General features: G+C 45.3%; 1 protein-coding gene across 1 annotated transcript in view; it reads left to right on the plus strand.

Annotated features, from left to right (window-relative positions):
- The window catches only part of LOC123757940 (uncharacterized), a 444,009-nt gene extending 443,837 nt beyond the window's left edge, over positions 1-172 (plus strand). Inside the window, exon 4 of the transcript XR_011231015.1 lies at positions 163-172. The gene's annotated coding sequence lies outside the window, so the exon portion shown is untranslated. The remainder of the gene's footprint in view (positions 1-162) is intronic.
- The last annotated feature ends 16,012 nt before the right edge of the window (positions 173-16,184 follow it).

Below are 16,184 nucleotides of genomic sequence, written 5' to 3' on the forward strand. Positions count from 1 at the left end.
TCGACCAGGCCACAAGCGCACTATCTTCCCCACACTCATTGATGCTCTGTTCGGCATACAATTTTTGTTTGTCCTTGTTATTTCGTCGTGAACAAAAAAACGAATGGTTCTTGTTTTTTTTTGGCATAATTTAAAATGAATTACAATTTTATTTTGATGGAGTATGCAGTACTCACCTAGTTGTGTTTGCGGGGGTTAAGCTCTGGCTCTTTGGTCCCGCCTCTCAGTGTGGTCCAGCCGCCAGTGGGGCTGATATGATGGCCCATGCAACGTGTGCAATAGATTTTGATAGATATTGGATGACGAGGTTAAGCCATTGCAAGTTGCAGTGATTAATATCCATCAGATCAGAACACGCGCGTTAATTGCATAGGTCCACGTTCATGTTGCAATTGAAGATTGGTGTGCAAATGGCAAGATATGAAGGTTAGTGTAACGGGAACAGCTGCTTAAAGCAAGCCTAGCATTGAGTACCTTGTGCCTTAGTGGTCTAGGGGGCTTGATCGAGATCTTCACCCGATTTGTCAGGAGTGAAGGAATGAAATAAGAGAATTTCATTAGGCGAAATATCTCACATGGTGGACCGAGTCATGAGGAAGCTCTCACCAGGAAGGTTAGGTTAGGTTAGGTTAGGTTACGAGGATGATAACCTCACGAGGGAGATATTTTCATATCCCGTTCTCTCGCGTTGCCACAACGGACTTTAAACGTCGTACTAAAACGCGCGAACCTAACCTAACCTAACCTAACCTAACCTAACCTAACCTAACCTAACCTAACCTAATCGACCGATCGATTCGTAGAAAAGTTGATTGTTCCTGAACCGCTATGATAAACAACGACGTTATTTGTCCGGTGGGAATGTTGACGTTTATATATGATGTATTATGTGAGAGGACGGGCTGAGGAAGCCCTCAGGACGGGCTGAGGAAGCCCTCAGGACGGGCTGAGGAAGCCCTCAGGACGGGCTGAGGAAGACCTCAGGACGGGCTGAGGAAGACCTCAAGACGGGCTGAGGAAGACCTCAGGACGGGCTGAGGAAGCCCTCAGGACGGGCTGAGGAAGCCCTCAGGACGGGCTGAGGAAGCCATCAGGACGGGCTGAGGAAGACCTCAGGTCGGGCTGAGGAAGCCCTCGGGACGGGCTGAGGAAGACCTCAGGACGGGCTGAGGAAGCCCTCAGGACGGGCTGAGGAAGACCTCAGGACGGGCTGAGGAAGCCATCAGGACGGGCTGAGGAAGACCTCAGGACGGGCTGAGGAAGCCCTCAGGACGGGCTGAGGAAGCCATCAGGACGGGCTGAGGAAGACCTCAGGTCGGGCTGAGGAAGCCCTCGGGACGGGCTGAGGAAGACCTCAGGACGGGCTGAGGAAGCCCTCAGGACGGGCTGAGGAAGACCTCAGGTCGGGCTGAGGAAGCCCTCGGGACGGGCTGAGGAAGACCTCAGGACGGGCTGAGGAAGCCCTCAGGACGGGCTGAGGAAGACCTCAGGACGGGCTGAGGAAGCCATCAGGACGGGCTGAGGAAGACCTCAGGACGGGCTGAGGAAGCCCTCAGGACGGGCTGAGGAAGCCCTCAGGTCGGGCTGAGGAAGCCCTCGGGACGGGCTGAGGAAGCCATCAGGACGGGCTGAGGAAGTCCTCAGGTCGGGCTGAGGAAGCCCTCGGGACGGGCTGAGGAAGACCTCAGGACGGGCTGAGGAAGACCTCAGGACGGGCTGAGGAAGCCCTCAGGACGGACTGAGGAAGCCCTCAGGTCGGGCTGAGGAAGCCCTCGGGAAGGGCTAAGGAAGACCTCAGGACGGGCTGAGGAAGCCCTCAGGACGGGCTGAGGAAGCCCTCAGGACGGGCTGAGGAAGACCTCAGGACGGGCTGAGGAAGCCATCAGGACGGGCTGAGGAAGACCTCAGGTCGGGCTGAGGAAGCCCTCGGGACGGGCTGAGGAAGACCTCAGGACTCGCTGAGGAAGCCCTCAGGACGGGCTGAGGAAGACCTCAGGTCGGGCTGAGGAAGCCCTCGGGACGGGCTGAGGAAGACCTCAGGACGGGCTGAGGAAGCCCTCAGGACGGGCTGAGGAAAACCTCAGGACGGGCTGAGGAAGCCATCAGGACGGGCTGAGGAAGACCTCAGGACGGGCTGAGGAAGCCCTCAGGACGGGCTGAGGAAGCCATCAGGACGGGCTGAGGAAGACCTCAGGTCGGGCTGAGGAAGCCCTCGGGACGGGCTGAGGAAGACCTCAGGACGGGCTGAGGAAGCCCTCAGGACGGGCTGAGGAAGACCTCAGGTCGGGCTGAGGAAGCCCTCGGGACGGGCTGAGGAAGACCTCAGGACGGGCTGAGGAAGCCCTCAGGACGGGCTGAGGAAGACCTCAGGACGGGCTGAGGAAGCCATCAGGACGGGCTGAGGGAGACCTCAGGACGGGCTGAGGAAGCCCTCAGGACGGGCTGAGGAAGCCCTCAGGTCGGGCTGAGGAAGCCCTCGGGACGGGCTGAGGAAGCCATCAGGACGGGCTGAGGAAGTCCTCAGGTCGGGCTGAGGAAGCCCTCGGGACGGGCTGAGGAAGACCTCAGGACGGGCTGAGGAAGACCTCAGGACGGGCTGAGGAAGCCCTCAGGACGGACTGAGGAAGCCCTCAGGTCGGGCTGAGGAAGCCCTCGGGACGGGCTGAGGAAGACCTCAGGACGGGCTGAGGAAGCCCTCAGGACGGGCTGAGGAAGCCCTCAGGACGGGCTGAGGAAGACCTCAGGACGGGCTGAGGAAGCCATCAGGACGGGCTGAGGAAGACCTCAGGTCGGGCTGAGGAAGCCCTCGGGACGGGCTGAGGAAGACCTCAGGACTCGCTGAGGAAGCCCTCAGGACGGGCTGAGGAAGACCTCAGGACGGGCTGAGGAAGCCCTCAGGACGGGCTGAGGAAGACCTCAGGACGGGCTGAGGAAGCCCTCAGGACGGGCTGAGGAAGCCCTCAGGTCGGGCTGAGGAAGCCCTCGGGACGGGCTGAGGAAGACCTCAGGACGGGCTGAGGAAGACCTCGGGACGGGCTGAGGAAGCCATCAGGACGGGCTGAGGAAGCCCTCAGGATGGGCTGAGGAAACCCTCAGGACGGGCTGAGGAAGCCCTCAGGACTCATATATATATATATATATATATATATATATATATATATATAAATATATATATATATATATATATATATATATATATATATATATATATATTTATATATATATATATATATATATATATATATATATATATATATATATATATATATATATATATGTCGTACCTAGTAGCCAGAACGCACTTCTCAGCCTACTATGCAGGGCCCGATTTGCCTAATAAGCCAAGTTTTCCTGAATTAATAGTATTTTCTCTAAGTTTTTTCTTATGAAATGATAAAGCTACCCATTTCATTATGTATGAGGTCAATTTTTTTTATTGGAGTTAAAATTAACGTAGATATATGACCGAACCTAACCAACCCTACCTAACCTAACCTAACCTATCTTTATAGGTTAGGTTAGGTTAGGTAGCCGAAAAAGTTAGGTTAGGTTAGGTTAGGTAGGTTAGGTAGTCGAAAAACAATTAATTCGTGAAGACTTGGCTTATTAGGCAAATCGGGCCTTGCATAGTAGGCTGAGAAGTGCGTTCTGGCTACTAGGTACGACATATATATATATATATATATATGTCGTACCTAGTAGCCAGAACTCACTTCTCAGCCTACTATGCAAGGCCCGATTTGCCTAATAAGCCTAGTTTTCATGAATTAATGTTTTTTCGACTACCTAACCTACCTAACCTAACCTAACCTAACGTTTTCGGCTACCTAACCTAACCTAACCTATAAAGATAGGTTAGGTTAGGTTAGGTAGGGTTGGTTAGGTTCGGTCATATATCTACGTTAATTTTAACTCCAATAAAAAAAATTGACCTCATACATAATGAAATGGGTAGCTTTATCATTTCATAAGAAAAAAATTAGAGAAATATATTAATTCAGTAAAACTTGGCTTATTAGGCAAAATCGGGCCTTGCATAGTAGGCTGAGAAGTGAGTTCTGGCTACTAGGTACGACATATATATATATATATATATATATATATATATATATATATATATATATATATATATATATATATATATTAATATATATTAAAGGGGTACCACATCTGGTGTAAGTGTAGGGACCCATAGCCTCGGAGAAGAAAATAATGAGTACTCAGAGAAGACCTTGTGGATCCTCACTGAACACTTTGATATTTTCTTCTCCTACCACCCCTATTCTTTTAGTGTGTGTATATATATATATATATATATATATATATATATATATATATATATATATATATATATATATATATATATATATATATAACTTTATTTACAATTTCATTACACGAAAAGGGGTTACAACATTGGTTACATGCAAGGTACAAGACTACTTGTCACAAGTTGTAGAGCTCCTCCAGCTCCTCAGATGGCGGGCAGGAACCATGGATGCAGTGAGCATTTCCTCTTTGGATAGCCACACTAAGGCGCTGAAAGAGGAAGCTGGCCGCTCTAGGGTCTCTAGTTGTTTCAATTAGCCTGGGACCCAACTCCTTCAAAAAGCTAGCAGCACTTTTACCCCAGACACCAAGTGTCTCTGAGGCAATGGGGACAAAATTGTAGTGGTGATCAAGGCCTCTGTATTTACGCGACTTGGCTGCTTCCCGGTGATTGGCAGCATCTCCTGCCTGTGCAGCACTGAAGTCAACATAGGTGTTGACTAAAGTTGAAACGCAAGTGTAGTCCCACACCAACTGTCTACCATTCTTCCAGGGGTTCACCGTGATTCCGTCTGGGCGACCGACAGGCTCATCAGAGTGGCGGGGCATTAGGTAACGGGGCTCTCTCTCTGCTGGACAACCGGCCGTGGGAAGGCTTCTCTTAATAATGTCATTAACCTCGCCGTGTCTTGCATGCCATCCTCCTGTCCTTTGGCAGAGAAGGCCATGCCGTCCGTACCTGCCGGCCTCTGCCTCGCCGCAAATACACCTGTATTCGGTGTTCATTGGGGCAGCGAGTCGCAGAGCCACAGGCAATTCGGAGGGCCTGCGGTGTGAGACGAGTGCCAGTTGCTGACATTGGGGTTACTAATAGGAAGTCACCTGCATGGGGAGCTGCTACGGCTCTATGTCGGGCAGTGTCATGTGGTGTTGTCGCATCTTCTAGCAATGTCGTAGCTTCTTGGTCGGTAATGGGGCGATCCCAGCTGGATTGCTTATGGGCTTCAGAAAGCGGTTTTGGGTGATGATCCTGCGAAAGAGACCGATTTGGTAGTTCCTTCTGTAAAGTTGGGATCATGTACCCCTGCCTGTTGAATTAGGTAGTCAGGGAGGATTTCCTTCACAAGGTTGTCATACGCCACCGAAGAGGACGGGAACGCTGGTACAGCAATTTGTGTTGCTGTGCGAACGCCGAGGCAGCCGAGTCTGACAGGAAGGGAGGCCTGTTTCCAAAGGTATATATATATACTTCTACATATTTCCTCGGTATATATATATTTATATATAATCATATCACAAATTTTATACGTCGTTAATGTACTCAGTCTGCAAGGGGCTTTGAAAGAAATCTTCCAGAAACTCATTCTTAAAACATTTTCAGAGAGTATGAAGATGACATACAAATAAAAATGCATTTTCCAATTATCCCTAAAGCCCACACTTTGGTGGCTGACTCTAATTAAAACTGTTTAATGGGCAAACTTTGTTACAGTGATTACCTCAAAGCAAAACATCTGCATCAGGGCTTATGACTCAAGGTGAAATTTGGCCAGAGGAATTATGTGTGTGTGTCTTGGAGGGGGGGAGGGGGGGTGGTATGAGAGTGTGTTTGGGGGAATGTGTTTGGATAGGTGTGAGTGTGTGGATGAGTGTGGGGTGTTCCTGTGGCTCATTTTCCTTCAAACTAAACAACTTGACCTGAAAAGTATATTAGCTAACAATCTCGGCCCCGTCCTCAAGGTTCGAGGGTGAAACGAGCTCACCTGGCCTCTCTAAACAGTCGATTTGAGTTCAGACGCGAACAGGCGGGCAGTTTCGGTCATTTCATGGTCGAAACAATGAGAAAAACTACGCAAGTGTTGCTGAATCTCACCCGATATTGGACCTGTGTGCCGGGGGCGTGGCCAGATGGCTGGAGTAATCAAACAGTATATTGACAAGGGGTTTTCCAATAGTTAACATGAGTAAAAGTGCAGAGGCTTAATGCTGTAAATCTGTGTGAAAACATGTTCAAGTACGGATTTTAATATGCAAATTTACGAAAAGTTGTGAAAGTTTTAATTTATAAAATGCAAATATTTGAAGCTTAAAAGGCTATATTAATATAATGAAGAGGAATCTAATATGTGCAACTTACACCTCCCTTCATCCCTCTGCTCTCTCTCTCTCTCTCTCTCTCTTTCCCCCTCTCTCTCTCTCTCTCTCTCTTCTCCTCTCTCTCTCTCTCTCTCTCTCTCTCTCTCTCTCTCTCTCTCTCTCTCTCTCTCTCTCTCTCTCTCTCTCTCTCTCTCTCTCTCTCTCTCTCTCTCTCTCTCTCTCTCTCTCTCTCTCTCCCTCTCTCTCTCTCTCTCTCTCTCTCTCTCTCTCTCTCTCTCTCTCTCTCTCTCTCTCTCTCTCTCTCTCTCTCTCTCTCTCTCTCTCTCTCTCTCTCTCTCAAAATTACTATAAACCAACCGCCACAACCAAGACTACAACCCCACAACCAGCACTCACAGGACAACCACAACAACCACTCTACAATTCCTTCGTAACTCTGAAGGCTTGATTTACGAGTCGAGGACATTGTCTGCACAAAACTCAGCACGCAGACCAGCTTGTGTGTTGTGTTGTGTGTGTGTGTGTGTGTGTGTGTGTGTGTGTGTGTGTGTGTGTGTGTGTGTGTGTGTGTGTGTGTGTGTGTGTGTGTGTGTGTGTGTGTGTGTGTGTGTGTGTGTGTGTTGAGTGTGTGTGAGAGAGAGAGAGAGGTGAGCCTCCACCACACACCTGAGCGTGTACAGGAGTGAGCCTCCACCACACACCTGAGAGTACACAGGTGTGAGCCTCCACCACACACCTGAGAGTATACAGGTGTGAGCCTCCACTACACACCTGAGAGTATACAGGTGTGTGAGCCTCCAGCACACACCAGAGAGTATACAGGTGTGAGCCTCCATCACACACCTGAGAGTATGCAGGTGTGTGCCTCCAGCACACACCAGAGAGTATTCAGGTGAGAGCCTCCACCACACACCTGAGAGTATACAGTTGTGTGCCTCCACCACACACCTGAGAGTATACAGTTGTGTGCCTCCACCACATACCTGAGAGTATACAGGTGTGACCCTCTACCACACACCTGAGAGTATACAGGTGTGTGTCACCACCACTCACAACACTCGACACATCAGCTTTAGGTGAAGAAAGCCTCTTGCTCTGAACACGCCATCTCCATCTACTTTGCTGAAAGAGTAAGAAATGTCTGAATGCTTTTGATGTGTCTTCGTATACCTATATATTCCTCGTAGTATATATGTTTAAATATGCGTGCGTATATGCCTATATATGTGAGCATATATGTAACCATCTGTACTATCTACACATGGCTATGGCTGGATGAAAATCTTCTCCATTGGCTATCAGTCAATGCTCTTTGGAGATGTTAATATATGTTAATATATGTTAATATATGTCATGTCTAACACCCAGGAACTTGGATCAATGTTAAACACCCTCGTCAGTACTGGGGTGCAAGTCAACGGTAAACTCAATACTGAAACACAGGTCAAAGGTAAACTCAATACTGAAACACAGGTCAAAGGTAAACTCAATACTGAAACACAGGTCAAAGGTAAACTCAATACTGAAACACAGGTCAAAGGTAAACTCAATACTGAAACACAGGTCAAAGGTAAACCAAGCATTAAGAATTTAACGCTCCCTCGAGTCATTTTTTTTTTTTTTTTTTTACAAAGGAAGTAATTCTTGTCGTGTTTCCTCTCACGGACTTCATAGTGTTTCAGAGAATTTACAGAGCTAAACGTTTACAAAGTTGAATATTTACACAGCTTAATATTTACACAGCTTAACGTTACGCCTTTTTTTTTTATCTTGAATTATTTCCCCTATTTTATTTCATTTTCTTCCTCTTCTGTATTTTTGTATAATCGTTAATCTTTTTAATAATGTATAATCTTTATATTTGTATCATCGTTAATCTTTAACGATCTCGTTTTCTGTTATCTTCTATGCATTTTGCGTATTTACTCAATACTCTAATGTTTACTTTTAAGAGAGCACAGTATTACATTTTCTGAGTAGCGTTAAATAAAGTTTATTTACTTATGTCAAGTCAACGGATTTGACTTGATGTACTTTAAAATATTAAAAGTTGGCAGTATTTAGTTTCTGTGTTTACTCATTCACCTGCAAAAGTTTAATTCATCTTAAAGTTTAATTAACTCGGATTATTGAACTTTTATTCATTTTTTTCGCCATAATTTGTCACATGTTGAATTTAACATTTGTCTCACTCATTTTTAATTGTTGACTTCCAATCTAGGAAGATATATTAAATTATTGACTTCTACAGATTGATGATATACTTAATTCTTGACGTGTATAGGTTGATGATATATTTTGTTGTTGAATTCTACACGGTAGCGATATTTTAAATTGTTGACTATATTTTAACTAAAGCTAGGGTTAATTCGGTATGTCATTGATTCACCTAGTGAAACTGCAAGCAAGAGCTGTTATCCCATATCAATCAGCTCCTCTCATCGCAGCCTAGTTCATCAACCAGGCTGTGACTCATACGTCAGCTGCGTCTAACAGCCTGGCCGACTACCAGGCAGCAAGGGTCATTAAAGCTTCGAAATCATCTCAAGGTAACCTCAAGGTGACCTCAAGGTGGCCTCAAGGTGACCTCAAGGTGACCTCCTCTGAATCCTCCGCCCTCTCTATAGGCATCTCATTTAATTGATGAGATTAACGTTTGCGTCATTTAGGAATAAACTAACTTTAATGCTAATTAACTATCAGTCTAAGAATGTATGATCGTTAAGGAAGTAATGCTTTTGAGAAAGTCATTGCTATCTTGAGGCTGTTGATAATTTTAAGTTGTTGACTTCTACAGGGTGACCAAATTTGAAACAGTTGACGTCTGTCTACAGGAGGTCGATATTTTAAATAGTTGACTTCTACAGGTTAATGATATTTGAAATTATTTGACTTCTATAGGGGTGACGACATTTTAAGTTTTTTTTTTACCTTTTACACGGTTAATATACTTTGTTTATTTCTGCTGGGTGGTGACATTTTAAATTGTTGACTTCTACAGAGTGACGATATATAAAAAGCTTGACTTCTACAGAGTGACGATATATAAAAAGCTTGACTTCTACAGAGTGACGATATATAAAAAGCTTGACTTCTACAGAGTGACGATATTCTATGTTCTTGACTTGAACAGGTTGATGACTTTTTTTTTAATTTTTTACTTCTACTTTTGGCGATATTTTAAGTGGCTGACTTCTTCTTGAAGTCAGTTTAAGATTTAAATTGTTGACTTCAACTCTGAGAGTAATCTAAACTGTCGACTTCTACAGGTTAACGACACGTGAACCTCCAGGAAGGTTCCTTAATGATCGTAAAGTGGAATCTTAAGTCCCAGCTTGTTGCTCTCCAGCTTTCAAGATTACACGTGTGTGTGTGTTCATTGTTTCATTGGCTTGAACGATGATAATAAGCTGTCAACGAGACTAAACTAGTTTAAATAGATCTTACTCTTATACAAAATTTCAAGGACTTAATTTTTTTTTATTATTGAGCCTGAAATCCAGAGCTCTGAGAAAGCCAGTGCACCAAGTGTTTCAGGCCCTATAGAAATTCAGATTTCTGTTCATTTCAGAACTGAATGGTAATAATAACACATTTAAATTATGTAAACCCAAGGAATAAATGTGCCACAGAGCTCTATGTTGTAACATAGAGCTCTGTTAATTATGTCAGTGTAATGAATAGATGAAAACGGACAAAAAACACTGACAAAACCGAAATTAACGAAAGTAACATAAGATATGAAAACAGAGACATTCAACTTTTTATTTATACATTGTCATACGCTAGAGTGATACTTGACTGTTATGTAATTAGTGAAGGATAATTCCGGCTTGACTTGGCTGATGATAAACTATAAACAAAAATTATATAATAATATTTACGAAAGTTGTGTAACATAATTCTTCATTTGAAAGGTTAGATAAAAAGAGGTAATGTGTACTCAGCAGTAGTAGGCATCCATCAGTCTCAGGACTCTCTCTCTCCCATCTCTTTACTAAGCAGTAAAGAGATAATAAGAGACAAAGTATACAGAACAATAAAGACATAATAAAAGAGAAAGTACTGTAGAGGAGCTTGGCACACGAAGAGTAATGGCGGCTCCTCCACGAGGGGTGATTAGGGTTACAAAAGACAACGAGCTTCACCTTGAGTTCGGTGTCTTGGGAGCGTTCTTTTAGAGAGCAAGTCAAGGCTCCAAGATTAGACGAGCGGAAGGCTAGCATCCGGTGCTACCGAGGGGGACTAACAGGGCGACCGAGGTCCCTAATACAGGGAAAAGAACAGAGCAAAGAAATCAATAAAGAGATAAAAATAGACACTGTATAGAGAACAGTAAAGAGATAACAATAAACAAAGTATGAAAAGCAATTAAGAGATAATAAGAGACAAAGTATAGAGAGTAATATAGAGTAATAAGAGACAAATGTATATAGAGCAATAAAGAGTTAATAAGAGACAACTTACATAGAGCAATAAAGATCATGCAATGGACTGGTAAGAGAGGAACTTTCTTTCTCAGTTAAACTCTGAAGAAAAGAAAACTTCTTTGGGAAAGAAAAGAAAGTTTTCAACAGTTTTCCTAGTTAAACAGAACGTTTGGTCAAAATATGCCGACCCACCCAGAGTTTTTGTTTAGTTTTGAGAGAAAGTTGCGTGAGGTTATGTTGCCACACGGTAGGTTATGTTTTTTTTACGATATTCTGGGTGATGTTGTTAGTAATGACTAGGATGATGACACCATCATCCTAGCCATCACTATGATGGTGGTAGCTACACCACCATCACTACTACGACTGGTGATGGTGGTAGTGGTGGTCACTTTCTTCTTTCTGTTTCTGTTTCTCTCTCTCTCTCTCACTCTTTTTTTTTTTACTAAGACTAGGGTTCATTAGGGCTGTCGAATGAAGTACCTAATTAAGCTGCAAGCAAGAGCTGTTATCCTACCTTAGCTCATCTGAAGCCTGCTCCTAGAATCCCATTTATTTCATGCGTTTAATATAGGCATCATTAAGAATAAACTTTATTTAACTCTAAGTAACAATCATAGAATGAACAGGATGAGCCCGTAGTCACCTGTGTGCCAGAGCCTTCATGTGATCAGTTGACCTGATCTCCCGTGTATCAACCTGATGAGCAAGCAAGTTCCAGATGCCGGTCAGCCTAGGAGGGAATGATCGCTGATGGAGTGATATTCTTGAAGGAAGGAGTTCCAGCATGAGAGTGGTGAAGGTTGAGAGCCTAGTGTTATGGGTGCCAACTGCTCGTTGTCCACGAAGTTGGGCCAGGTGAGGAACTTTGAGATTGTTGGCCTTATGCATAACAATAAGTCCACCACCGTCACACCGGTGTTGCAGGCTCTGATGTTCAGACCATTCTAACCAAACTTAGCCAAGACTAGAGATATGAGCCTTCTTGGGCTCATATCCAAGACAATGTATAGAGATTGTCCAAAAATCTTGTCCAAAGATTGTCCAAAAATCTCAACTTTGTCCAAAAATCTGATGCATGATGTTGGGCAGGCCATCCAGGAGAGGGGTACATACTCAAGATGGGAGCAAACTTGTGCTTCATGTAAGGTTTTGCAGCCATTGCTGTCAAGGTGTGAGATGAACAGTTCCACAAAGCCGTGACGAGGGTTCGAATCTACGTTCGAGAGGATCCCAGACGCTGCCTTAATGGACTTAGCTACGACATGGTTAAAAGAATTGCAACCGGAAGTTCTACTGACCTAGCATCACGCTATTGTGATTTCTGTGTGCAAGGTGTGAGATGCTCAGTAGAGTTAACTTTGTTAGATGCCTTTTGGGCTAGGTTCTCTCTCTCTCTCTCCTCTCTCTCTCGCTCTTTCTCTCGCTCTCTCTCTCTCTCTCTCTCTCTCTCTCTCCTCTCTCTCTCGCTCTTTCTCTCGCTCTCTCTCTCTCTCTCTCTCTCTCTTTCTCTCTCTCTCTCTCTCTCTCTCTCTCTCTCTCTCTCTCTCTCTCTCTCTCTCTCTCTCTCTCTCTCTCTCTCTCTCTCTCTCAATCCAGCAAAATCGTAGGCATTCATATCTTTTTCCATGTTATCCAAGAATAACAAGAACAGTCAATAATCAAGAATAGAGAATAAAAGAAGAATAAGGAATCAAAGAACAGTCTCATAACACCGAGCAACTCCAATATTGTGACATGATCCAGGGGACGTTTTCGGCACACACACAACAAACTGGTTGCTGAGTGGACAGCGCGTGGGACTCGTAATCCTGTGGCCCGGGTTCGATTCCCGGCGCCGGCAGAGACAAATGGGAAGAATTTTTTTCATCCTGATGCTCCTGCTAACTATCAGTAAATAGGTACCTGGGAGTTAGACAGATGTTACAGGCTGCTTCCTGGGTGTGTGTATATGAAAAAAAATAGTTCTTAGTGACAGTTGATTGATTGACAGTTGAGAGGCGGGCCGAAAGAGCAGAGCTTAACCCCATCAAGCAGAACTAGGTGTATACACACGTGCATACACACGTGAATACACACGTGAATACAGACACGTAGGTGGACAACATGTTGTCACCTTGCAACATATTATTCGCCTGCAAAGACTTCCTCCAAAATCACTCTTCCTTCTTCGTCTCATTCTCCTATTCCGCTCTCCTTAACCTACATATCTCTCACTCTTCCTTCTTGTCTCTTCTCTCCTCTCTCTCAGCCTGCTGACGACTCTCTACTCTCCGGCAGACTGTGATTGATGAGGCTGGCCTCGCCGTCTTAGGAGTCAACCAGCCGTCTCCTTCTCCTTAGGAGATGATCATTAAACTCAATAGTAATGATGGTGCCATTCGTTCAGTGACCGTGGTTTACATTTGTGTAAGGTGTGTGTGTGTGTGTGTGTGTGTGTGTGTGTGTGTGTGTGTGTGTGTGTGTGTGTGTGTGTGTGTGTGTGTGTTTGTGTGTGTGTGCGTGGGTGTGTAAATGTGTATTTAAAGCCCACACTGACAACAATTACTGCCAACTCCACATACCAACAAATGGTACGAAGCAAAGGCACCATTTCCCCTCAGATGGGTAATGGTCCAATTAGTCCCGAAAAGCGCTAGTTATCATAATAGAAGAAACGTGCCTGAAACCATAGCAAACAGTTCAAACGAGTTTGTAAGACTATTGGTTCCAGCAAGTGGTTCGTGAGTGGAGATTGTACGTGTACTCACCTAGTTGTACTTGCGGGGGTTGAGCTCTGGTTCTTTCGGCCCGCCTCTCAACTGTCAATCAACTGATTTATTTTTTATTTTTTTTTCCACACACACGCACACACACACACACATAGAGCCCAGTAGGCTCAGGAATCTGTACACCAGTTGATTGACAGTTGAGAGGCGGGACCAAAGAGCCAAAGCTCAACCCCCTCAAGCACAATTAGGTAAGTACACACACACACTTAGGAAACAGCCCCTAGCAGCTGTCTAACTCCCAGGTACCTGTTTACTGCTGAGGAAACAGGGGCCTCAGGGTGAAAGAAACTCTGCCTATATTTTTCTGCCATCGCCGGGGATCGATCCCTGTATCCTAAGATTGCGATTCCCGAGCGCTGTCCACTCAGCTGTCAGACCCCCTAGACAGACTCCTAATGTATGTGTTTGTGTGTGTGTGTGTATGTGTATGTGTGTGTGTGTGTGTGTGTGTGTGTGTGTGTATGTGTGTATGTGTTTGTGGATATGTGTATGTGTGTGTGCGTGTGTGTGTGTATGCTCAGCTAGCTGTGCTTGCGAGGGTTGAGCTTTGGCTCCTTGGTCCCGCTTCTCAACCGTCAATCAACTGGTGTACAGATTCTGGAGACTGTTGGGCTCTATCATATCTACCTTTGAAACTGTGTATGGAGTCAGCCTCCACCACATCACTTCCTAATGCATTCTATTTGTTCACTTGTATGACACCGAAACAATTATTTATAATGTCTCTGTGGCTCATTTGGGTACTACGTTTCCACCTGTGTCCTCTTGTTAGTATTCCACCCGTGCTAAATAGTTTGTCTTTGTCCACCCTGTCAGTTCCCTTGAGAATTTTGTAGGTGGTGATCATGTCTCCCCTTACTCTTCTGTCTTCCAGGGATGTGAGGTTTAGCTCCCGTAGGCTTTCCTCGTAGCTCATACATCTCAGTAATGGGACTAGTCTGGTGGCATACCTTTGAATCTTCTCTAACGTTGCCTTAACTAGGTGTGGACTGCAAGCTGGAGCTGCATATTCCAGGAATGGTGTGACATAAGTGGTATACAAGATCTTGAACGATTCCTTACACAAGTTTCTAAAGGCAGTTTTTATGTTGTCCAATCTAGCATATGCGTGTGTGTGTGTTGGAGGGGGGGGGGGGGGGGGAGGGGGGAGGAGGGTTCGTGGACTGACCAAACGGAAATCAATGGTGCAATTGGGACAGTTTGGTAGAGAGGGTTTTATGGAAATAGGCTGGATTGGCCCAGTAAAATATTCATATAGATTTCTCGTTCCTCTTGTGAGCCTTAAGGATGATTGTCTTCCTAATATCTCTCTCTCTCTCTCTCTCTCTCTCTCTCTCTCTCTCTCTCTCTCTCTCTCTCTCTCTCTCTCTCTCTCTCTCTCTCTCTCTCTCTCTCTCTCTCTCTCTCTCTCTTTCAGGGAACCATATATACTGGAGGTCGAAGGTGTACAAGTGATACAAAATGTACAAGGGGCATAAGGTATAATAGATGAACAAGGTGTAATAGATGTACAAAACGTAGTAGATGTACAAGGTGTACAAGTGAACGGGGCTGCTATTTCTTGTTGCCCAAGAAACGTAAAAATTTGTAGTTTATGTGTTCGTTTTTACGGTTAAAATGACATTATTCAGAGCTGTATAAAGCTTGGAGTACATTGCAAAATCTGACATGAGAGAGTGTCAAGCTGTGAATACACCTGATATGATGTTGATAACTTTGTTCCCTTTGTTGTTGAACGTTTTATTTCCTGTTGTATTCCGCTGTTGAACATTTTCTCTCATGTTGTATTTTAGTGTTGTACATTTTCTCTCCTGTTGTATTCTGTTCTTGAATATTTTCTCTCCTGTTGTATTCTGTTCTTGAATATTTTCTCTCCTGTTGTATTCTGTTCTTGAATATTTTCTCTCCTGTTGTATTCTATTGTTGAACATTTTCTTAACAAACTCAACCAGAGCACCATCACAAACAGAGAATCATAACCAGCACAATCACCTACAGAGCACCACCACAATAGCCCCCTCCCCCACTATAAGCCTCACCCCCTCCCCACTACAAGCCTCACCCCCTCCCCACTATAAGCCTCACCCCCTCCCCACTATAAGCCTCCCCCCTCCTCACTATAAGCCTCACCCCCTCCCCACTATAAGCCTCACCCCCTCCCCACTATAAGCCTCACCTCCTCCCCACTATAAGCCTCACCCCCTCCCCACTATAAGCCTCCCCCCTCCCCACTATAAGCCTCACCCCCTCCCCACTATAAGCCTCACCCCCTCCCCACTATAAGCCTCACCCCTCCCCACTATAAGCCTCACCCCCTCCCCACTATAAGCCTCACCCCTCCCCACTATAAGCCTCACCCCCTCCCCACTATAAGCCTCACCCCCTCCCCACTATAAGCCCCACCCCTCCCCACTATAAGCCTCACCCCCTCCCCACTATAAGCCTCACCCCCTCCCCACTATAAGCCTCACCCCCTCCCCACTATAAGCCTCACCCCCTCCCCACTATAAGCCTCACTCCCTCCCCACTATAAGCCTCACCCCTTCCCCACTATAAGCCTCACCCCTCCCCACTATAAGCCTCACCCCCTCCCCACTATAAGCCTCACCCCTCCCCA

The sequence above is a fragment of the Procambarus clarkii genome, chromosome 40 (assembly GCF_040958095.1).
Source record: "Procambarus clarkii isolate CNS0578487 chromosome 40, FALCON_Pclarkii_2.0, whole genome shotgun sequence".
Classification (NCBI taxonomy): Eukaryota; Metazoa; Arthropoda; class Malacostraca; order Decapoda; family Cambaridae; genus Procambarus; species Procambarus clarkii.